The 19121-nt window shown below is 39.8% G+C and overlaps 1 non-coding gene across 1 annotated transcript; it reads left to right on the top strand.

The window, feature by feature from the left end:
• Positions 1 to 209: 209 nt before the first annotated feature.
• Positions 210 to 283, top strand: LOC147825395 (small nucleolar RNA SNORD81). The gene has a single exon (XR_015441184.1). It is a non-coding gene; the product is annotated as a small nucleolar RNA SNORD81 (small nucleolar RNA).
• The last annotated feature ends 18838 nt before the right edge of the window (positions 284 to 19121 follow it).

Raw genomic sequence — 19121 nt, 5'->3', positions numbered from 1 at the left:
AGACCTAGAAAGGGCATTCTATTTCTTCCTCTTAATATAATTGCAAGGATTTATGTAGTGCTTAATATGTACCAGGCAATGTTCTAAAGGCTTTGCTTTAGCCATATCAATGGATCCTCAAATAACTGTTTTCAAGAATGTCGTATTAATGTCACCTCTTCCATTTTGAGATGAAGAAAGTAAAATAAAAAGTGGTTAAGAAATTTGGCCATATATGATGATTTCCCCTCAAATTCAACTCACTCATTGATTACTTGATGTTGAGGAAAGATCTGATATTGTGTTCCTCAAGTACTATTTAAGTTGAAATCTGGAAATAGGGCTAAAGACAATGTCTTTCTGCAGACAGTTGTTGAATGCTCAATGGAGAGAAGACTAAACATGTAATCAATGTTAATAAATTTCTGTAACCCCCACCCCAAGAAAAAAATTGGGGTGGGAGGGGGAGAAAAAATTTGGCCAAGATTGTTCAGTCTTAGATAGAAGAGCTTGATTAAATTAGAACTTAATCAGATCCCAAACTGTAACTGCAACTGAATCTGAGAATGGTAATAAATAGCTGCCTAACCTTTGTTGTACAAAAGATCGACTAGAACAAAGTTGGAATAGATGTTGAAAAGGCTGTTCTATGGAAGCCACAGCCTGACATATGTCACAGATAATGGTTCAACAATTTCTCCCCTGATTGAAAACTTTTTGATGGATCCTAATTTGTCCTGCAGTTCAGGCTTTCAGTAAATATGATCTATGACAGTGATACCATAGGCTTCTTGGCTTCAGCCCACTTTAGTAGCACATATTTAGGCTTCTGTTTAACCAATGTCTTTCTATGGTCTGGTTTTACAGAGGAGCATCCCAATTTAGGCCTTTTCCCTGCCTTTAGATAGACATTGTATAAATAAAAATTTTGTCAAAAGATCTTTTCCCCCCAAAGACTTTGTTATGGTTGCATCAAAAATATATAGTAACACTCAGAATGTGTCATAGCTACAGAAAGTGAAGAAAAGCATTTTACTAGAAAAGAAAAATCATATTGATAACTCAATGAGTGATGTCCCAGAATGCTAGTCTGGAGTTGTGGGAAGAGAGATCAGTTAGAGGAAGCATAGGTCACAGCTACAGGAAGCAGAACATGATGACCCGGTAGAGAAGATTCTCTGGCAGGAAGAGGTGTGTCAGGAAGAGGTGTGTCAGGAAGAGGTGATAAGCTGACTCTTGAGGCCGGCTGTTAGCTGCAGGAGGAGAGAGCTGCAAACCGTGGAGACCAGTGACTGTAATGACTTCACAGATAATGGTTCAATAGTACAGGCAGGGAATGAAGGAAAATGAGTGACTTTCATGGGCAGTACAATGTGTTTGTATTTTAAATAAGTTAGGTTTGAAGGGTTACAAAACATCCAGTGAAAATGTTCCTGTCTCACAGGTGCACATGAAGATATGTTGTCCAAGAAACAGGGGTTTTGCAGAGATAAAGGTCAGGGAGTTATCCAAGAATGAGTGGTCATTAAATCTTGAGGTTGCTTAGAGTGAGAGTACAGAACAGTGTCCACGAATAGAACTTTCTGCAGCAATGGAAAATTCTATAATTCTTAATTTTATCCTGCCAATCACAGTAGTCACTGGCTATGAAACATGGCAGGTGAGACTAAGGAACGGAAATGATTTTATTTAGTGAATTTAAATTTATTGAACCACATGTGTCTAGGGCTATCCCATTGGGCAGCACAGGTTGGGGTGAAGAAAAGAGATGACTGAGGATTAAATCCTTAATAATGGCAATATTTAACACCGAAGGCTCTGGATGCATTCTTCTAAAGATATGCAAGTACCCACAAGCTTTTATGAGTTGTTTACTTTTTTCTATATTTTATCAAATGTTTAAGAAAATCAAATAATGCAGTAGGGCTTGTGTTGGGAACAAATAGCTTCTCAACAAATCTCTTTCTCCTTTCACCATAACATAAGTTATTTTAAGAGTCATTCTTTTGGGTTCTGCTGGTGATTACTTCAATAATTCTAAAAATATGTCTTCTGTGCACCGATTTATTTATATCAGATACTATTTAGTGTCATCCTTCCGGAAAGAGTAAGAGTTTAGCTACACTCTGCTTCACAACTCCTTTGCTTTGGGCTTTAAATTTTAATTATTTTCACTTACCTTTTGATTATATTTGTTATTGAATTAATGTTTTTGCTCCTATTTCCCTATCATCTTTAGTTTCCATTTTTTTATTGTCTTTATGAAAGAAAGATATTGGTGAGACTGATACTGGTGAACAGAGCTTTTCTCTAGCAACTATTTTTTGCCCTTTTTGAAACATACAGTATTTACTTCTACATTATTCAGGTTGTAAACATTTTATATTCTCCCCTGTAATGTACTGAATGTTTTATGCTTGTCTGCACCTAGTGATTATGACGGAAATACTGGAGTGTCTCATGAAAAGAGGGATGTGAGGCTTCCACTTCCTGTTGACTTGTTCTTGTTTTCCATCTTATTTAACTGGTACAAAAGTAATATCTCATTTTCTAGATGTCTTCAGATTACAATGACCTGTCATCTGTGTTTTAAATTGTGATTCACCTACAGGCCCACACCTTAGTAATATCCTTGTTTTGCAGATAAAGGAACTGAAATGGAGCAAAGTAGAATGGGCTTGACCAAGGTGATATAACTGGGAAGATGGAAAGTTGAGTAAATTAAATTTTCTGATGACAATTCACCTCAAAAATCTGTGTTCTGTGAGGTTTCCTAACCACTTAAGTTTGCAAAAATGTTATGGGTTGGGCTTCTTGCCTCATACTTATAATCCATAATGCGAGTAAGAGGAAAGAAATTTGAAGCTGGTGTGCTGTGACCACATTTTCTTTCAAGGAACACTAGAAGTGCATCCAGGCATGAGATACTTCACAAACCAAGCTGACAAATGCTTAGCTATGGGTTCAAGAATCATCTAGCATTTAACTAACGTTTACCAAGCACTCATGTGCTGGTATCTGAGATAAGATATTTCATATGCATTACCTTATATATTTTCATAGAAACTCTCTAAGCAGACTATGTACATAAAGGATTGAATTAGGTAGTTCAGTTTCAAAACTTCATCAATATGATTGGGTCTTTTTTTCTATAAAATGGAGTAGAATAATATGTGCTTCAGACACATATTCAAAAGGTAAATTAAATTTCATAAAATCAAAGAAGATTAGGTGGTTTGGTTGCTTGGGAGATGGGAGTTTACAAACACCGTACTGATGAGTCATAGTGAAGTATTATAAGGCTTTGCTCCTTAACCAGCAAAAGGACTGGTGTTAAGGAATTGTTCCTGCAAGATTTCAAATGCTCTTTGCAATTGCTGAACTCCAGTGAGGATAGCTTCAAAGCTATTGTACAAGATTAGGTACATGATCCACAATACCCACCCAGTAAGTTTCTTCTCATTCTCAGGAATCTTGTGACTAATATAAACTCATTGAAGAGATACTTCAGGCAGAGTGGAGGCTTCTTTGAGGAAAAAAAAAATGGAACAAGACATTATAAATGCAAAATTAAGCACAAAAATTAATATTTTTGAATGGCAAAATTAATCTAAATCAATTGCAGATGTTATAAGCCTGACAAAAATTATAAAATTTAAAAGTCCAGGAAATAACATAGTGCCTTTATTAGTTAGCATGCCAGCCTAATAGGTTATTCATACTCATGGTTGGCTGCATATGGGTCAATTACATCTTCTTAAGACAATTTTTAAATTACCTGTTTTCTGTAAAGATAAATTACAGAAAATACCTAAAAATAACACAGCTAATTTAATCTTTTTTCCATCAACTGAAATGTGTTTTTTAAAAATTATTTTGATAGTTTAGGTAGGTTTCACTTAGCTTCATGTTTCATAATTGGTAACTTTTTTTTCAATTCTTATTTTTTATTAGTCCATGTTTGCAGTACATAATGTTCCCATTCCTAGTGGGGAGCTGGTACCTGTGCATAACACATCTCAATTATTTTTCCATCCTCTTTCCCTTGTCTCCCTTCCCATCCCTTTATCTCTTGGTCTCCTTCCCATTTGCAAAAGATCTACTGAATGTTTTTATACATTTTAAAAATTAATTTTATTGGTACATTTTAGGTATACAATATAATGACATTGATCACTGGAAATTTGTACCTTTATGTAATCTTTCTTGGTTCTTTTTTTTCCCCATTCCCCTGCCCTCCCTTCAACCCTTCCACTCCTCCCTATTTACAAAGACTTTGTTTCCATGTTTTCATTTGTTCATATTAATTCCACTCCCTTCTTTCCCTTCCCCTACCCCTCCCATTTCCCTTTCCCCTTTGCCCTTTTTCATCCTATTTCACATTATCTATTATACCTTTTATTCCTTATTTACACTTTCAGTTTCTCACCCCAGAAAAATTATTCAGTATTTACATGTGTGTCCTATTTATTTCACTTAAGAGTATCACCTTAATGTGCATCCATTTAGCTATAAATGTCTCCAATTTCTCCCACATTTTTTATAACAACCCAAATGCCCATCAACTGGTGACTGGATAGAGAAGATGTGGGTGTTTTTTTTATAAAATGGAGTACTACTCAGCCATAAAGAATGGTAAACTAGAGACATTCACTAAATGTCAACTTACCACAACTGTATCTAAATCAGATCTCACATATGCCAGTGGCCATTTCAGTGCCAACAAGAAGGAGAGAGTGATGGAAGACAAGACAGACAGGAAAGAAATAGCATTCTAAACAAATCATTATTAATGTATTTTACTTTTGAAAATTAAAAAAAAGAAAAAAGAAAGAGAAAAGCAAAGAAAGATGACTCTGAGAACACATTGCTAAGACCCTCACCCGGGTCTCAGCAGGAAACATTAAAGGAAGGTGTTCTGAAACTTTCATTGGCCACATAGTAAACCTGCTCTGACTATAGGCTATGGAAGGACTATTAAATCTAGGGGCAAGATGCTGACTTCAGTCCTAGTTGTCTCCCTGGCTCATGATGGGGGGCCTGGGACTAATTATTCAACCAAATCCTTAGTCGCTCATTTGAAAACATATGTGATTTAAGGGGACAACACCCAAAGGCTCTTCTACCTCTGATACGGAGTCCTATCAGAGGGAATCAGCTGCAGCCGAAAAATCCACACAGCTGGGACACAGAGGCTACCCTGGGCATTGCCACCCCATCCTGGACGTGTTTGCCTTGTTTTCAAGAGTGTAGTCAGATACCTTTTTTTAGGGCATAAAAGACATAGTCTTCTAGGGACATTAGGGTCCTTTACCTCCCAGTCATCTCTTTGTCTGGTGCTACATGATTGATAAGAGGCTTGTTTCCATGGTGACCACTCTGTCCTGCTTAGCAGCTGGAGAGCTTAACCTGACCCTGAGCCAGCTTCCTCAGTTGGGCTGGGCATCCACTTAACCAAAGCATTCAGGGCAGGACTTGACAGCTCTGCACTTTGGGTCCTGGAAAGGATTCCAGAGGGAGAGGGTGGGAGCATAGTGAAGGCACTCATACTGGCTCTTATTTTTTCCATGGGTTAAGGTCATTAATAGCAAAGGAGTCTTGGGGAGCTCTTGGATACTGAATAAAACATTTCTCTGTGGGTATTACTTCTCAATTTTACTTGCTTCTGACCTCAGAGTGATCTTCTATCTTGCCTGGCCCTGCTCTGAGTTTACTATATCTCAATCACAGTTATTATCACCTCTTTGGCCATTATTCTGCCCTCCATCTGACTCCTTCTGATTCTCCTCCTCTAGGTGCCTTTACCCTAAGTCTGTGAATATATGTGAAAGATCCCTCTGCTTGAATGGAAGGGCATGCCTAAAAGTTAACAGACAATAACAGCTGTGTGTGAGAGGATCCAGGCGCAGAGCACATCCTAAAATAGAACTCAGCTCGGCCACAGAGGGCATGGAAACATGATGTGCTCAATGCTGCCAGGGAATGCAGCCCTGAAGCTTGGATTTTTCACGCCTCAAGCTCATTAACTCCCCCAGCCTGCATTTCACACGTCACCTCCCTCCACAATCTCTGGCTTCCTTCCTTCAAACAGAATACCAATTTATTATTGATATTACTACTCATCCAGAGGTTTCCAAATGCCAGTGGGGAACAGAATATCCCTGTGGAAGGAGGGAAGAACTGCTCTGATTATCAGAATTACTGGCTTACAGACATAGAGAGCTGGAGAGGATCCTAGAAATCATGTAGGTCTACTAACATCTTCATACACTTTGGGCCAAAAGAGGACCAAAATTCACACACAGTGAGCTTGGTCACAGCCAAAGCAGTGGAAACTGACTCACTGGTCTGTGCTTATTTCTATTAAATCATTTCAAAATTTTGATGCTTAACACCATATTTTGGGAAAGAACTTATGTGATATGGGAGTAAATTCTTACTATGATCATCTGGCTCACTGAGTATATCTTTGGCTTTCATTTTAGTTTAGAGCCAGGCCTAGAGGTGACAAGGAAATCATCCCATAACATAGACAAATATCCTTGACGTTTGGTTTCATTATCCAGATGTCCATGTGTAAACATCACAGCCCATAACTGAATACAATGATAGAGAACATGTGTGCTATCTTTGGTACAATGGAGGATGGAGAAACGAAAGAACAAATCTGCTTTGGTTGGTCCAGTACAGCAAGAGGGTGAGCAACACTCCATTCCATCTCTACATGCTAATAATGCAGAATAGGGTATACACTTTAAAAAGGAATTAAGACTATAAAGGGAAGGAAAAGGAGAAATTAGTTAACTCAAAACTAGGATATCCAGAGGTGTCTTTAAGGGGCTATAGTATTTGAACTGTCATGAAAGGATGAAAAAATGTTTCCATGGACACAGGAGTAGGGAATTGTCATCTAAGAAGAAGGAAGAGTGTGGACATAGCATGGACAGCACTGAGAATGTGAACTGCAATTTGTGTCTCGCTAATGCCATATCCCATGGCTGGGCGAAAAGGAGGAAGCATAAAACTCCACTCAGCTAGGAGGAATTCTCTGAGTTATACCCAGACTCCTTGGTGTGAATTCTCATATCAGGGCAAATGTCAGACAGGTAGGACTTTCAGATTCTGGACATCTCCATTAAAGGCTGAAGATCTTCCTGCTTGTGGAGGTTAACATCTTGGCTCTGTCATCTACTAACTCTGGGACCTTAGGCAGATGACCCTGCATTTTCTTATCCATAACTCTACTTATGCAAGTGTCAGGAGCCATTCTACATACTTCTGGGGAAAAAATCATTTCATAATTAAATTATGATTAGGTCTCTCTGAGACCTCAATGGTCCCATGATGCTGTGATGCTCAAGCGCAAGATTACATCAGCTAAAGACATCCTGGTTCTTTGAGAACCAAACAGTTATACAAAAAGAGAAAGGTTTCACCTGGGAAAGGGCAAATTCCTCATTAGCTTAACTCATCCCACCTACTGTTGGAAGAATGTTTTGTTCATCTCACCATCCTAATCAACATAAACTCCTCATCGACCTAAGATCCTCATCAGCGTAAGATCCTCATGAATTTAGGATTATCACCACCCTCCAAGTCATCTGATACTCTCTATGAATCCAATAAATAATGGCAAGCTCAGAGTGTCTTTATCTTTGCTCACTCTGAGGCACTGACCTTCTGGAGCCCCATATACGTAAAATTACAAAAGTCTCTGTTGTCTTTTTCTTCTTTATCCCTCACTGTCCCCCTTTCTAGGCAGTCAGAGGATCGATTGACCTCAGATATGCAAGGACTATAACTACATGTATACTAGGTGTGCCAAGCACTATAACTGAGAAATGGTCAGCCTTTTTTTGTCACTGTAATTTTTACATGCACCTTGTTACAAAGGAATCAAATTAAATTCTACTTGCATACTTACACACTCCCTCTCTTCACAAGAGATTTGAGGTGGAATGACACTCTCCTCCAGGTGCCCCTGACCCCTTGTACTTGACCTGGCCTCACACTTCTTGTTTTCCTTTGCTTGGTCTTTTGCACAATTTGATGTCATGGAAATCTATGGTAGGATTTGGGGAGAGAATGTGGCTTGTTACTGCAGCCCTTTCTACCCCTTTTCTAGGTAGCAGTGTGACAAGATGAGAAGAGAGGAGGCTGTACATCAGGACACTGGGCTCTTTCTCAGGCTCATCTTTGACCACCTCTTTCTCCCTTGGTCTGTTTTACTAATCACTTAACTGAGGAAGATGACCAAAGCCCTTTAGTTCTGGGTAGAAATGTTGCAGTGGGTGCATTTTCCACTTTTCTGTTCCCTTCTTTCTAGGTCAGCAAATGGAGAAGGAAGAAGCAAAACGAAGTCTCCTTGCTTCTCCCAAAATGTCTCCCAAACCTAAAGCACAGAATTCTGAAGTTCCACACAAAGGGTAGTATAGGCTCTGCTCCCTCTAATTACAGCCCATTAGAGCCCTAGATCCCTCCTGTCTGCAGGATGAGCTATTAAACATTTTCCCTGGCAGCGCCTCCGCCAAGGACACAAGCCATCCCCCTCGTTTCTGTTGATGTTTATGTTGAGAAAGCAGATAATCCTCCCTGCAGTGACAAGTTGATTGAAGCGAGTAAAAACCAAAAGGTTTAGAATTCTAATTGCTGACAGATTCATAATGGTGTGTGAGGCCTGGTGTCTGCCTGGCTGGCCCTGCTGTTCAGAGCAGAGTGTAAAGTCAAAGAGCATATTGTTTCTGGTATGAAATTTCTCAGCCCCAGAATTGTTTCCTTCTGAAAGGAAGCATGGAGGAGAAATGTGGTGAAAAACACCTTAAAAATAGGAGGAGGAAGACAGTCTGATGGAAGAGGTAATAAGAAGATGGGTCTGGGAAAGAACATCTGAGATATCATTGGGGCAACACCATATTACTTGGGACTAGTCACTTAACCTCTCTGATCCATCTGTAAAATGCTTATGCAAGGTTGAAACTGTTTACCACTCTATTGTCTTATAGTGGTTTTCTACCACATCATTCAAGGAAAAATAATAATATCAAAAATCAGAATACTTTTGACTGAAGGGTGCCTAAACCTTTGGTACTAGCAGAGAAAACATATTGTCCATGGACATGTATGTTTCTACGGGACTGCACACAGTGGTTTGCAAGAATTCTCAAATGTGTAACACTGGCTGTTACAAAGCTGATAAGGAGACATGTGAGACTGGAGGCAAGAAAGAATCATTGCAACTGAGTCTGCAGAAATTTATTTCTAATAAAAAAGAGAATGGTCTTGGAGAATGGTGTGATACAGACGCACTCAGAGGAGTGAGTAATGATGACTGGATCAAGTATGGGCAGTCCCTAGCTCTGCTAGATGCTGAAGATCCTGCAGTTTGATTCCAAGGTGAAGTCACCCTCTCATGCCACTTTCCTTTATGTTATCTTTTCTTCAGCGTATGCCCTGTCTGCTATTCTGGTCTGTGACACTCTGCACTCTTGAACTAACCCCATATTTTGAACATTATCCTCTCCATTCTTTGATGGTTCTTTATTAAATTCTTGTTGGCAGCTCCTGGTCTTTGGCTGATTTCTTAACTACTTCTGTTTTGAGGAGTAGCTCTCAGGGCACCTACTAATATCTTTGGTGCTGAAAATCTTCAGGTATAGAACAAATAATCCTTTTACTCATCTATTGTTTTTATAGGCTGGGGTTTTTAAAAAAGACTCTTATGCTTAAAATAAAACATGAAATACTTTACCTTAATTCTCTGCTATAGTTATCTTACTTTCCTCTCTGCCTATTCCCCTTTTGTACTAATTTGACTTTTTCGAATCATCTTCTAAATTTAAACAAGGTTTTCTCCAATAAGATGGTAAGAAGCTTCAGGCACATTATGAGCTAATAAATTGACAGTTTCAAGATTAAAGCAAATACAGAGACAATGATTAAAGAGCTTCGATGCTAGTAAAGTGAATAATAAGCATCCAGAGATTGTCTTTGGGTAAAGGATCCCTGTGGGCATATTTCAAAGACTATTGAGTGGCCAGAGGTTGGAGAACTCTTCAAGAATGTACCATAAATCACTTGCTCTTCAATTTTTTTCCTAAGGAAACAGACTGAAGCCATGACTCAAGCTTGCCAAAATTTTTAACCTGTGGTTTCAAGAAGTCTAAGAATTCTGAAGCTAAGACTACTGAGTTATGGCTCCAACCTGAATGTTGTTACTTTGGCAAAATAAGGAATGGCTTTCTGCCCCTCTCTGGTTGATTTTTGGAATCCTGACTTCTTTTCTACATTGTAGACAATACTGTAAAATTTAGGAGAAAGCACTTGCGGGCCACTTCAAAGCCAATTTAACAATTTTTCACACTGAATCCTTCTGTTAGCTTTTAACACTTACCTTTTCATCACTCTTGATTTTTCTTTAATGAAATGTCTCTGATCAGCCTAGAGTATAATTGACAGAAAGAAAACAGGTCCTGGGGTATTGTCACTGTTGATGGACCATAAAGAAGACAAAACCTGATGACAGTGACCTGTGAGGAAGAGGTTCCTGGGATGTCCTATTTCCTGATCTTCTGACAGTCAGCACATGTTCATGGAAATCATGCTCTGTAGCTTGTTTTCATCTCAAGCTTAGGATAAAGGGATTGAGGTGGTGAGGGGAGAAGAGAGACCTGGAGTTATACCTGTCCAAAATCATGCTTTCTATAGGAGTTTTTTTTATTTAAGTCAATGTCTTTCTTCTTAAAAGGTAAAAGATAAATTACTAAACCTAACATATTTTTGTGCTCAAATCAATAAGAACCATCTTGACATTAGACTTGATGGGAGGAATTATGTGGCCTATCCTTATTTAAATATGTTTAAATACACAGAAACCTTGAGCCAGAGAAAAGCCATGATCACACAGTCATCGAGAATCTTCACTGGAAGTTGAATTTTTTTTTTCACTCACAGGTCCATGCTCAGTTTGAACTCCAACATTCAAACACTGTTGGATTCAAATTCTAAATCTGCTCTTTAAGACTTGTGCATTCTAAGGCACGCTAGTCAATCTCTGTACCTCAGTTTCCTCAACTATCTTAGAGAAAATAATATTTACTTTGTAGGATGGTGTGCAGGATTAAAAGAAATAATGTAAGTATGGTGCTTAACACTGTGTCAGGTACAGTTAACACAAGGAGCCATCATTATCATTACGATTATTGTTACCCCTGAAGTTGATGGCATAGTAGGCTAACGTGTAGTCCATAGAGAAGAGATGGTAGCAGGAAAGAGACACATTTGATCCATTATCATGGTTAAGAATGTTTTGAGGTTAAGGGTGCATTCTCTATTTTTAGGATATGGCTCAAAAGACTTCTGATAGGCACTGACAATCTTTCCCAGCCTCCTCTGCCATTCTCCTTCTTCCTCAAGCTCATCCTGTCTCCCACCCTAGTTCTCCAAACAACTCATGTTTACCCTCACCTTCACACCTCCGCACAGGTTCCCTGTGCCTAATAAATGCCACTACTCATTTTTCCTAATTAATTCCACTTATTGTTTAAATCCCTTACCCCTCCCCCCACACGCAATCTATGAAGCCCCAGAAAATCCTGCCCTTACTTTTGTCAAATCTAATAATAAGTCACAAGTTTGAACTTCTTCATTTGTCTATCCTCCCAACTTGACCAGCAGTGGTCCTTGAGGTCTGGGATTCTCTTCTGTCCACATTTTTGTCCCCAGTTTCTGAACATGTTCCCAGTTTCTGCCATGTGCTAGCTCTTCAGCAAATATATGTTGGATTGAGTGAATGACCCACAGGTTGTGTTTCTCCCTGCACGAAGTATCTGCAGTCTGAAGAGAGTGAAAGCTTTTGTTCTACTACTCTATGCTGGTAAAAAAAAAAAAAAAAAAGAAAAGGAGCCTCTACACCAAGAACTGTGCGTACAGGTCAGTGTCAGATGCACTGAGACAGCAGGTTCCCAGGAGGGAGCCACCTAAGCCTCTGACTTCACATGACCAGGGTTTAGCCGAGAACATTGCCTTGCCCTGAGAGAGGTCTGTGATATCAACAATGAACCATGGGAAAGAGAGGAGAATGGTGATTAGGCCTCTGACCTAAGTGAGGGACTGGAAGAATTATGATTTCCATGGTCTCATTGGGTAATCTTCCTTTACATTTTCTCATGATTGCCTGCAATAAGATTTCTTAATCATTCAGGGGGTTTAGAGTGTGATCCCTTGAATGCATAATTATCTCCATTATTCAAAACAAACCAGACACGTGCCAGGCAGGAAAAATGAAAATAAAAATGTAGCCTCCAGCAGAAAACCCAATTCAGCTCTCTCCCCCAGCCCAGCCTCTGAGTTGAGTTTTTTCCCAATGACCTCCAGCACAGGCAATGCCCACACTCCTGTATCTGTGCCCTTTCAATTGCAGTGGCAAGATAAGGATGAGTACAAACAGCAGATGGATACTGTGACCAGAAGACTCAGCATTCAATTCAGGCCAGAAGGTTACATTGTTCCATCACCTACTTGGGCACATGCTAGAGGATAATGAATCCATCATCAATAAAAATCAGAGTTGGTTTCTTAAAATTCCCCTGTCCTTAGAAATTTTAGAAGGTGTTTATGTTCCTGGAACCCTCTGGTTTCTTAGCTTAGTCACTGATCGGTCGGTACCTCCCTGTAATCCCTGGGACTCTAGCGGACTGTGTAGTAAATAAAAAATACCCTAAATGGGATTAAAGTGACTGGATTATAGATTCATTTCTGAAACACACCAATTGGAGGAACTTGAGATGTGACATCCTGTTGGGTTTCAATCGGCTCATTTTTAAAAGAACACTGGTTTTCTGGAGGGACAGGCAACTTCTTTTCCTGTAAGGGGCCCAACAGTAAATATTTCAGATTTTGCTGGCCATGATCTCTGAGGCATTCACTTTTGTTTCTTTTCTGCTGCTGTGTAGCAGCTGAGGACAATATGGGTGAGTGTGGCTTTCAGTGAGAGTTTATTTATGGGCACAGATATTGAAATTTCATAGAAGTTATCTGAATCATAAAGTAATATTTTTCTTTTGACCTCCGTTTATACCTGTGAAAACAGTGCTTATTAGCCCACAACCAACATAAAAGTAGGATTTAGCTCAGTGGTTCTGCTGCCTGCCTTGCAAGCACAAGGTCCCAAGTTTGATCCCTGGTACTAAAATAATAAATAAATAAACAAAAAAGTTGATTGTGGGACATGTTTTGCCAAACCCTGATCTATACCAACGTTCTCAAAGGAGAGACCTATGTAGTATAAATACATATCAGCACATTTTTCTATTGATCTGATTTATCTTTTGTCGCAATATTTATCAAATGTAATTAAATGTGGGGGTGGGTGATTCTTTTTTATCACAAAGAGTTTAAAAAGATTGAAGAAGGATTGGCTTTGATTATCTTGGAGATCTTGATGTTCCTCCTGTATGAACCTCCGTAACATAGTGCATCTGATCTACAGCTTCTGTGATTCTGGACCACTAAAGACCAAACAACATTTGTTATATTTCATTTATTCATGGCCATAACAGGGAGCCAAGGCATGAATAATACAAAAGGATGGATAAAAAAACATTTATATTGCATTTGGCTTCAAAATACATTATGCATATTTTTTCCTCTGAAGATTTACCTTCTTAATCCCTTTTGCTGATATGAAAATGAGTTTGCATTACCTGAGCTCACAGTGGATTATGGTGGAATTGGGATGCTGGAAATGCAGTGCAAATGACACCCTAGCTGAAATCTTCCTCTCTGAGGCCTCCTGACTACCCTAAGCCACTGAGGTATCTTTTCTCACCAGTTCCGTCATTGTGCCCTCCTGTCCAAGCCACCAGATTGGCTTTCTCATGCTGAACACGTGTCCTCTGCAGGACTAGAGTCCTGAGACTTCCCTGGTGATTCTGAAGTGTCAACTAACCACTACCTGAGATTTCTAGAGCAAAACACTTCTTTCAAATCACATGATTATGTCAACTCACTTGAACAAAAAAAAGATAAGTCCTATGGGAATAATGAGGCCTGTGATTTAAACTGCACTGGAAACAAATAAAACAAAAATAAATAATCCTGACCATATGTCTGCGGGGCTTCCTAAGCATATTCCTTAGGATCTCACAACGGGAGCACAGGATAATCTAAAGGCTGAACATATGGGATCCTGAATTATAAATGCTCATTAACTATTCCTTTCTGACCAGGAATACAAGGCCTTCTATTTTCTAGAAAGCTGAATGAGATTTATAAAAATTAATTGATGTGTATCTCATTCCTATTTCCTGGGCTCTGAGGCTATTCTCTCCAGCTTTATAATCTCAGGGCGACTTATCACCACACAAGCTCAAACATATGAAAGAAGTAAACATTCAATTTCCAGGCTTTTCAAAGTCCATGGCAGAAATGAAAACCTTCAAAAGAAGTGCTTTTACATTTTAAAAACCTCAGGCACTTTAGATATCAATAATAAGTGTTCTAACAGTGATTACCTTTGGCATAGAAGCAATAGACGTGGTTTTCGTAGAAAGTTTTCAGACTGACCGTGGCTAGATTACAAAAAAAATATGGAGCTGAGAAAGGAAGGCTGAATAAAGTAGAAGCTGATGAAGAAGATCTCCGAGAAATAAACTTCCCCAACTTGAGATCATCTGAGAGTAGGGCTCAGTGGGACCCTAGTTCACGAGTGCCTCCTTGCAGGGTGCTAGGGTAACACACAGGCAGCCGAGAAGAGCAGCACTGAATGAAATGGTGCTGGGTCACATCTCCAGACAAAGAGTACTGAAGACTTGTCTCAGAAGTGACTGGACCCCAAGATTGGAGGGGGGAGTTAGAAGAAAACCTCCAGGGATCTCTTTAAAAGGCACAGAGACAGCAGTTTGTGGACCTGGAAAAATGTCAGGGTTAGAGAAAGGCAACACCAAAGCAGGAAGTGAGGCAGAACATATATGTATGGCAGGATACTCATGGGATGTTTCTTTCTTTTCTTTTCTTTTTGATGGTGTTTGGGCTTGAGCTCAGGGCCATCGCACTAAGCTGTATCTCTAGCCCTTTTAATTTAAAAAAATTTTTATTTTGAAATAGGGTCTCTCTGAGTTACCTAGTCTGGGGTCAAACTTGTGGTCTTCCTGCTTCAGCCTCCCAAAGTCCTGGGATGGTAGATGTGCTACACCACACCCAGTTTACTTTGTAGGGTTTGGGTTAGCAAAAAAGTATCGGGGGTTATACCAGACACTTGGGATATAGTCCTGAGGGGAGACAAGATAAAAGTCCCACCTTCATGAAGCATGTTGTTGCTGGGGAGTGAGGAGAGAGGAATGGAAAATTTTTAAAATGAAAGAATATAGAAGAAGTGGATAAATGCTGGGAAGAAAAATGTAGAAATATATATTTAGAGGATAGTGCTGTAAGGAGGTGATTATTTTTAAATTCAAGAAAGGTGTTATGGTTTGTATCTAGATGCCCGCCCACCAAAGCTCCAAGTGGGTGGAGCTTTGGGGAGGTGACTGGACCGTGGGGTGTGATAGTCATCAGTGGTTTGTTCCATTAATGAGTTTGTAGCTAAATGTGTAAATGTGATATTGGGAGGTTAAGCCTGGTCTGAGGAAGTGGGTCACTGTGCTTTCTCTTTCTCTCTCTGTTTCCTACCATAAGTCATGTGCTATTTGTCCTCTTCCACATGAGCAACCCCCTCTGCCATGCCCCCTACCTTGGAGCCAGTTGACTATGGACTGAAACCCCGTGAACTGTGAGCCAAACCTCTCTTCTTTTGACTGGCATGTGTTGGATATTTTATTCTAGGAGTGAGGAAAGTCACTAAGACAGAAGTTCTCCCTGAAGAAACTTGAAGAATGTGAGACAGGGGACCATGGGCTACCCAGGGATAATCAGTGCAAATGCCTCAAGGCAAGCACACACTCAAAGTGTTGGATGAACCAAGGAGCCCAGAACAGCCACCATGTATGTGATAAATGAGAGCCAAGCAAGGATGTCAAGATCAGGTAGGACATGTGTATTCACATGCAGGAGAGCCAGGCAGGTAACTGTAGGCTTTCTTCTTGGCTTTTACCACAGTGAGATGGGAAACCCTTCATTATTTTGAGCAGAAAGCAGTATGGTCTGACTTAATTTTCGTCAGTATCTCTTTAGATGTTATTAGTGATACAATGTCAGAGGTCAAGGAGGAAGTAGAGACACCATGAAGGAGGCTACTGTAACAACACAGATGAGTTAGAATGGTGGTCTAGATTTATGTAAGTGGTTACTCTGGATGTTTCGGAAGATATTAATATGATTTTATGAACAAATAAATGTGATTTGCTAGAAAAAGAAACATCAAAGATAACCACACAATTTTTGGTTCAAGCAGGACAGAGTTGCTATGTATAGAGTTGGGAAGACCAAGGAAGGAATTTGGGGTCCTGGGATGTTAGGAACTGATCTGGGACATGCCGTTGGGGGGCTGTCTAATTTACTTACAGGAGGAGAGAGATCTAGTGTACAAGTGGAGGGGTTCTGAGGAGGGAAAGCAGCAGGGCACGTGAGTACTGATGTTGGCAAGGCGGAATGCAAATATCTCAGCTAATGTTGGCCTGGACGGATATAGCCCAGCTCCAGATGTTTGCCCCATGATGAAACATGAGCCTCTCTGAACTTAGATGCCCTCCTACAAAGACAGAAGGGAAATCATGAATTGGCAGAGCAAAAATTTAGAGTGACTATAGTTACCAAAAATTGCAAAAAATAAATGATCTTTTGTCACAAGAGAGAATAGAGGTTTCAATAAATATTATATATCAATGATGAATGTCCTACAGGTTTCTTCGAATATTTGTGTTTGGTATTTTCGTGCTATCATATGTACTATGCTTTTTGATTGAATAGTTGATGGAAGGAGTATAGTGAATTTATGTACCTAAGGAAAAAAGTGAACTAGATGGTATGTTTGAAAGTAGAATGGAAAAAATGAGACCAAAGAAAGATAGGAGGGACTCATGTCAACTGATGGGAGAGGTACATAGTAATTCTGCACTTCTCTGTTTTGTCAGGATTCATCTGGCTAGAAGGTCTTGGGTTCAGGGATCAGAAGAACAGCGATGTCTTCCGAGGAGATGGCTGAAATCACTGTATGAGAGAACAGCTTGGAATGAACTCAGCGGACATGTCTGTGTCACCTTCATGTATTGGAAGAGCTGGTCTGGAGGAAAGATGACCTTGTGCTCTGTGGCTGTAAAGGACAGATTCAGACTAATGTGGAGGCTGCAGGAACAACGTTTGCACAAAATGAAATCGCCACCATTCTTCAAAACTGGATGAGCTTCCCTAAGAAGGAGCTGTCTGTCAAAGCTGTTCTCAAACAGAAGTTCCACAGCTAATCCAGGGAACTATATAGGAAGGATCCAGCTTCAGACTCCTTCACAAACCTGGGGTTGTTCTAACTTACTGAGGCAAATGCCATCTATGAAAAATTGGCAGGAAATGGGGAAGTCCAAAGCGAAGGACAAAATACACAGTTATGTTCTGCTCATGTGCGTTTGGCAAAGAATGATGACTGGCTGCCTAATCTAACATACACTTTGGTTGACTTAATAGAAATGTTTTAGGTCTATCTTATATATAGGGACTTAAAGATTCCTAAATAAATACTGGATAATTTGGCAGATGGGGGTAGCTTCACAAGAGTTTTTATTCCCATTGTTTTAATAAACATACACAAGAAAAGGGGGGGGAAAGTTCCTAAAGGAGGTCTTAAAGGATCAGAAGCTGGGATTGGAAAGGAGGGCACAAAGCTTCATTCAGCTGTGGGGTGTCATTTTTCAAATGGCTTCTAATCACACTGCTGAGCCTGTCTGGAAGGCCAAAATATTAGTGTTCTTAGCAGCAAGGCAGTTAAGCGATTACTGTCTCATGCAAATGTGTCTTGGTTTCAGCTGAGCTCAACACAGCAAAATTGCAGTCTCTTCTTGGGTCCTTGACTTGGCCGCAGACAAGTTTTTTTGGGTACTGGGGATCGAACTGATGCCTCTCACACCCAACTACATCCACAGCCCTCTTCTGTTTTTTTTTTGTTTTGTTTTTTGGGGTTTTTTTTTTTTTGTTTTTTTTTTGAGACAGAGTCTCTCTAAGTTGCCTAGGTTGGAATCGAATTTATGATCCTCCTAAAGCAGCCCCCTAGGGTGCTGGGATTATAGGTAGACATCACAATACCTGGCTTCTTAGACACTTACTGACAAATAGGAAAACTACAGCCAAGCTACTGAGACATAGGTGAATTGGAATCCTACCTCAGTTGCACATTACCCATCTTTGAATTTACAACTTGGAGTTTGAAGGTCTGCCAGTCACCTTTATTTTTCAAAATATTTAACTTTCTATACCCATTCATTTAGTAACTTTTTTTGCAGCACCAGGGATCAAACTCAGGACCTTGTGCCTGCAAGGCAGGTGCGGTGCCACTGAATTAAATCCCTGGTCCATTTTTTTTATGGGAGGAGGGATAATGGGTGATTGAAAAACTGAGCTGCATCCCCAGCCGTCTATACTTTTCATTTTGAGATAACATCTTCCTAAATTGCCCAGGCAGGCATCAAACTTGGGATCCTCCTGTTTCAGCTTCTTAAGTAGCTGAGATTACAGAAGATGCCACCATGCCCTGCATGGCTGATGCCCTTTTAGTACCTACTATCCCGTGTTATTGTAGTCACAAGGAATAATAAGTTAATTAGGACAATGTCCTGTCTTCAAGGAGCTCTTCATGGAAGGAAAAATTTAGGGAACCAATAATGAGAAAGCTGTGGATTACATGTCACAGTAGAAATTTGGTAGGAAGTGATGGTGGCTGTAGATATCAGAGGGTTGAAATAGGCTAAGTGCTAGAGGGAAGGAAGTGTTATGCAAAGAAGGTAAAGGTGGAGGATTACATCTGGCAGACACTGACACATGTATTAGAATATAGAAGCATGAAATAGTAGGAGGGGTTACCATTTCAGCCTGGCTGGAGGAACAGTTAAATGACAGAGGTGTGTCAGGGATGATTTGGCAGGTTAGAAAGCTATCTCAAAGAGTTAAAATTTTATTCTGAAAGTCATAGAAGAACCCCCAGGACTTTTAAGCATGCAAGTGAT

This window comes from Heterocephalus glaber, unplaced genomic scaffold, assembly GCF_053883595.1.
Source record: "Heterocephalus glaber isolate CG9 unplaced genomic scaffold, H.glaber_assembly_v1.0 deba00001504, whole genome shotgun sequence".
NCBI lineage: Eukaryota > Metazoa > Chordata > Mammalia > Rodentia > Bathyergidae > Heterocephalus > Heterocephalus glaber.
This window is presented reverse-complemented; position numbering and strand designations above follow the sequence as displayed.